This window comes from Petaurus breviceps, unplaced genomic scaffold, assembly GCF_028583685.1.
Source record: "Petaurus breviceps papuanus isolate PSGF00001 unplaced genomic scaffold, PetGlider_PUasm1.0 64, whole genome shotgun sequence".
Taxonomy (NCBI): domain Eukaryota; kingdom Metazoa; phylum Chordata; class Mammalia; order Diprotodontia; family Petauridae; genus Petaurus; species Petaurus breviceps.
The window spans coordinates 4,923,778-4,930,044 of NW_027186428.1; the positions used below are offsets into that span (position 1 = coordinate 4,923,778).

The 6,267-nt window shown below is 38.9% G+C and overlaps 1 pseudogene; it reads left to right on the forward strand.

The window, feature by feature from the left end:
- The first annotated feature begins 962 nt into the window (after positions 1-962).
- On the forward strand, positions 963-4,068 carry LOC138173693 (general transcription factor IIH subunit 4 pseudogene; annotated as a pseudogene).
- Positions 4,069-6,267: the final 2,199 nt, after the last annotated feature.

Below are 6,267 nucleotides of genomic sequence, written 5' to 3' on the forward strand. Positions count from 1 at the left end.
AGGTTTGGAGTCAGAAAGACTTGAATTCAAATCTGACCTCAGACACTTATTAGCTGTATGATGTTGGGTAAGTCACTTAACTTCTGTCTCAATTTCTTCAACTGGAAAATAGGGATAATAATTATGACTTCTTCACAGTGCTGTTGTGAGAGTGAAATGAAATAATATTTGGAAGGTATGCATAGTGACTAGCACAGAGGAGGTAACTAATAAATGTTTGTCTTCTTCATATACGTGATTGTCTCTATCTCATTAGAATGAAAGGTCCTTGAAGACTCACTCTGTTTTTGCATTATCACTGTTTCCCCAGCAATTAGTATAGTATCTGGAGCATAATAAGTGCTTAACACATGTTTTAAAATGGAGAGAAGGAGAAAGGGAAAAGGGGATTTGTGGAACTAGGAGAACATTATGGGTTTTTTTTTGTACAAGTCATTTTGTGCATGGGCCTGTGACAGGGATTGCATCTTATCCAAATTTCATTTCTCTCCCAGTGCTTAGCACAGGGCTCTGCACACAGTTGGTGCTCAATCAATGATTCCTAAATGGAATGTTATGCACACACCAAACCCAGGCAGGAAGGCTATGTGAATGAAACTCCAGTTAGCAAAGATCCCAAATGCTTTTACCTATCATACTATAACAAGCTGCTTGTGGCTTAAAAAAAAAATCCATTCATGCGATAAATACTTACAAGAGGATTACAATTTTACAAAGGATGCTGGGCTTTTATTCACTGCTTTCTTTTCTCTCTGCAGCAGCTGGATTGAGGACTCCTGAAGGCTTTGAGTTGAGCCATTTTCTGCTAAATACAAAGGATTTGCCTGTGACCCACTGCCCCTCATGCACAGAAACTAAAGCAGATTTCTGTTCTCTTCTCCAGGCTGGACTGATTCTTCTGGACAAATTTGCGTCCATAGACAGCCTGGGATCATACTGTGAAGGCTCTTAAATGAATTTTCATGCCTATTGCCTGCTTCCCTGGTACCTTCTTCATGGCCCTGTGTCCCAGGTATGTCCCTGTCCTACTGGCCTTTCCTTGGTTGGGAAAAAAATACATTTAAAACATGAAGAGAATGACAAAATCCTAGAGCTGGAAAGGATCTCAAAGGGCTTGTAATCAAGCATATAGTCCCCATATAAATGGTTTTCCAGCTTCCATTACTGCAAGATCTCCAGTGACAGGGGACTCATTACCTCTCCAGACAGTTCATACTGTTAGGAAATTTATCTTACATCAGGCCTTTTGTTTTGTTTTGCTTTTTTATTGTCTTGGGTTTTCTAAGCACATAATCACAAGATTATAACTCTACAAGAAGATATATTTAAACTTTTTCACAGCCAAAGCTTTTTTTCCCTTAATTTCTTGTTCATGACATTGTTTTTGCTGGTAGATACTAGATGTGTGACCTGGTCATGTCCCTTAACTTTTCCATGCCCAAGATAATTCTCCAGGGTAAACATTGCAGAATACTTGTCAATCAGAATCAGTAGAGGGAAATTCTACCCTGAGAGTTCCCTCCACCAACAAAATAACAGATCCAGACCAAAAAAAACAGTAAAGAAAAAAATTGCTCACATTTCTAGGACTGCAGAAATAGGATCCTAAAATTGGAGGTCACCTAGTCCAGCACCTTCTCTTTACAGAGGAAGAAACTAAGACCCAAATAGGTGATGTGACTTGTCCCAGGTCACCCATAGAATAAGTAGAAGACCTTGTCTTCCTGAGACTCCAAGTTTGGTAATTTTTCTACAATGCCACATTGTCTCATAAAAATGGTGAATGGACAGGCCAGTTGCACAATAGATATTCTGTTTTAGTGGAGATGCTTCATGTTTCTAAATTATATATAATGTTAGCTCATGACTTAGAATATGCATTTTTATCACAATAAGGAAATATCATTTTAGGTCTATTTGTAATGTTTTTAATCTAAATTAATGTTGTCTTTTATTGAAGGATTTCTCTGAGTCTAATGATGTGATCATGTAGTCTTTACTTTTTCTCTTGTTAACATGATTTATTACATTGATTGTGTTCCTGGTATTAAACCTTCCTACATTCTAGTTATAAATCCTACTCTGTCATGATGGATAATTTTTTTATGTACTGCTGTATTCTATTTGTGAGTACTGCATTTAATATTTTACATCAATATTCATTACTGATACTGTTTCTTTCTCAGCTTTGCCTTTGTTTTGTCGAGAGATCAAAACTATATTCGCCTTATTAGCAGGAATTGGGGGGCCTTCCAAATTTCCTTTGGTTTGGAAATAATATATATGATATAGTCTTTTTTTTTTTAAATTCTAAAGGCTATGATATCCTTTCCTACCCACCCTCCACAACTACACCCACTAACTTTGGAACTCTATTCAGCCAGAGTCTGGCATCCCTGACTCAGCCTCCTCCTTCCACCTCTTCTCATTCATGGAGAATGAGGTTGAGGATGCCATTGAGAGACTTAGGGTGACAGAGGGGATCGCACAGTAGCCTGAGGTGCCAAAAGGACAGTTTCTCTGCCTTAATCTGCAGGGATTTGGGATTCGATAGAGAGGCAGTGCAGAGGACTAGGGTTCTACATCAACTTTATAGTCACTCAGTCACATGCCTCCCTTTCTTTTTGGAGCTCCCTTATTTGACAAAGCACCTGGGAGATGGAAATGTTGTTTCCAGAACAAGCATTGCTATGAGCAGCTGTAGTTGGGTGGATGAAGGAGGAATTTAGCAAGGCCCCAGAGTAAAGCACAAGACTATGCAAAGTCTTCTGATCTAGTATATGCACTGCACCCTCTGGATCTCCAGGGCCTCGTCTTCAAACCTGTCTCCCACTTGTACCTTCCTGTTGCTTTCTTATGTGGGAGAATAGACTTGGTTAGGTGATACAAGGCAGCTGGGTCCAGACAAACATACCTACAATGTTCCATCACTGGACACATAAGTAGAGGAAAGATGGGATCCTCAGCTTTGATAACTACTCTGCATTATATGTACTGGCTTCCATTTCTTGCTACTGGACACAGCTACCCAGCTTTGGTAATTTACTCAACAGTATCTGCAGACTAGAGGCAACTAGATGGTTCAGTGGATAGAGAACTGGGCCTGGAGTCAGGAGGATCTGAGTTCAAATTTGGCCTCAGACACTTACTAGCTGTGTAACCCTGGGCAAGTCACTTAACTTCTGTTTGCTTTAATTCACTGGGGAAGGAAATGGCAAAGTAGTTCAGTATCTTTGTCAAGGAAAACCCCATGGATAGTTTGGTCCATGGGGTAGTGAAGAGCCAGACATGACTGAATAGTGTGCAGACAGCCCAGAGCAGGAGCATAGACCTGGTTGAGATTCTGTCCTTTCTCTTCCATTTCAGTTTCTCTACATTCAGCAAAGATTACTCTGTGAAGGGCATGAGTGATTCCCTGCTCAATCTCTCCAATATCTTCCATAATACTATCTCATTCTCTTGACAATGAATTTCTCATCAGGTGATACTCATGTTGGAGCAACTAACTATTCATGAGCCAGGCTTCCTTATAGAAAGCAGAGACCAGCTGTGTGCTTCCCCTGAGTTAGAACTTCAGTTGACATTCATTGTTCTCTGCTCTGAGATACACTATCTATCCCCAACTAGGTAGTAGCCCACAGATCATTCAGGAAAGTGTGCAGGAAGCCATTGGTAGTGCTGCCATAGACCAGCAGATCATACATTTCCTAAAGAACACATCCAGTGATGCTGAAACAGCCTTCAGTACTGCCCCACATGATCTCCCCTCAGATCTGACTTTGGGGGTTGGAGAAAGATCAGCCTTGGTTGTCTGAGGGTATTCTATACAACTAGTCCCTGTGCCAACTGGACTTTGAGCTACTGATATAATATGCCTAAGAGCTGGGTGTACTGACCTTTGACAATCTACCCAAGTGACTTACGATGATGACTCCAGCAGGTAACAGTGGGGCCAACAGGGTTTGGAAGAGGCAGAAAGGCACAGATCCTAAAAAAGCCATAGGGACTGCAGAGATGGGTCTACATACTCCAGAGACAGGAAGGATCCATACTCCCAGAAAGAGATGATGGAGACATCCCAGAAACAGTACAGGAGATGCAATCTGGCAACTCCCAGAGGTGGGAATTGTATTTCCTCAGGTATCTGTCAATGGAGAAATAGGTATATTCTTGTTTTCTTATCTTTACTTCCCAGGTTACTGGACCATAACATGACTTACAGAATTCTCTAGTGTAGTATTATTTATGTCAGAACCTTTCCCAGTTAATAAAGTTGCAAAGTGAAAAAAAAAAAAGATGGTATATTCATTGGTGTGGAATTCACTTGGATAGAATTTCCTATTTCTGGTCAGGGCACCACCAGCCTTCCAGTCACCTAGGTTCACACCACAGACTCAGCTTTGACTGTTTCATTTCCCTCTCCTCTTACCCAATTTATTGCCAAGTCTTGTGAATTCTACCTCCACAACATCTTTCATTTTTTCTCTTTTGCCCAATTATGCCATGCAACCCTAGTTAAATCTCTCATCACTTCTTGCTTTCACTATTATGAGAGCAACTTAATTGGACTCTTTGCTTTCAGTTTCTCCCCCTCTATGGTCCATCCTCCAACCAAGCCTCAAAATTATAAAGACTAAGCTTGGCTGCAAAGTAAAACTATGAGAAGTTAATTCTCCACCCTTCTTTGCAGAAATAGGGACTGTGAATATGGAATACTGCTTATAGCATTAGACTTTCTAGATATTTTGACTGGTTTTGCTGATTTTTTGTTTCTTTTGCCACTTTTTTATTTTCTTAATCAATCAAACATTTATTAAGAACCTACTATGTGCCAGGCAGTGTGCTAAGTGATAGGGAAAGCAATAACTCTCTGGAAAAGGAGGCAATGATTTATTAGGAAATACAGGTGATATAAAAGCAACAACTATCAATAAAAATGAAAAGAATAAAATAAATCCCTTCACAGTCTAAATCTAACTTCTCTTTTCAGAAGTATTTCATGTTACTCCTTTTCACAAACCCCACATTGCATAGAATTGTCTTACTTGCTGCTCCTCAAACTCATCTCATATCCTGCCTTTGCAAGAGTTGCCCATAATCCTTGGGCCAAACCCTCTTTTTGTCTCTGCCTCTTAGAATCTTTAACTCTGCATATGGCTTTTCTTAAATTTTACCTGCTTGGAGATGTCTTTTCTGATTTCCCCAGGTCATTAGTTCTCTTTCCTTCAAGTGATCTTTTATTTCTTTGTGTGCTTCTAATCTTCCCCACTCCCTCAACAGAATATAATCTCCCTGAGGTCAAAGACTATTTTTATTTTTGTCTTTGTACCCCTGGTGCTGAGCACAATGCTTTCTTTGCATGTAGTAAACGCTCAATATGTGTTCACTGAATTGAATTGTGAATTTATCAGGGTCTAATGACTTTTTGTAGGACAGTTCTTTAATGTCCTATGTTATTTCTCCTTGTTGTTTTGGTAATACACACACAGACAGAGTTAATGGAGCACCACCTGAAAACCGTAACATCTTATGCTGCCTCTGACATTTACTGTCACAAATATAACCTGGTTGTCACTTAACTTCTCAGCTATCTATTATCATTCTCTAAAATTATGTCAGAAAAAATAAAATTTTGTTAATTAAAAAATTAACAATAATATTAACATTTTAAAAGCTATAAATTATAAAGAGTGCTGATCCAGATTGATAGAGAATTTCTTTATCAAGGAGCTCCCCACACCAGAGAAATCACAGCTCTCCTGTGTATTTTGTCAAACAGAGCTGGAAGGGACCCTAGAGGTCACCTAGTTCAGTTTCATTTTATAGTTTAGGGAACTGTCACACACAGAAGTCAAATAATTTATCCAAGGTCTAACAGATATCAAGGAATAGGGCTAGCATTTGGACTCAGTTCCTTAGACTCCAAATCCATTGCTTTTTCCACTTTGTCACTCATCATAAAATTATGTGTAACAATCTCTGACTGTTTTCTTGATTTCTTTTGCCTTCATTATGATGTTTTAGGACTGAATGGTAACGTGAAAAGAACTCAGGATTATAAACTTCCTATTTGACCTCAGATAAGTTGCTTAAATTCTCTATATATCAATTTTCACATCTTTAAAATAAGAGTTGGATTAGATGGCTTCTCTTTTCCTTTCAAGTCCAAATATACCATTCTATAATCTCTTTCCTTTTTCTCATTCAGGTGATTTGAGTTTGGTCTCTTTAAAAAAACAGATTTGTTTATTTTGCTAATGTATTATT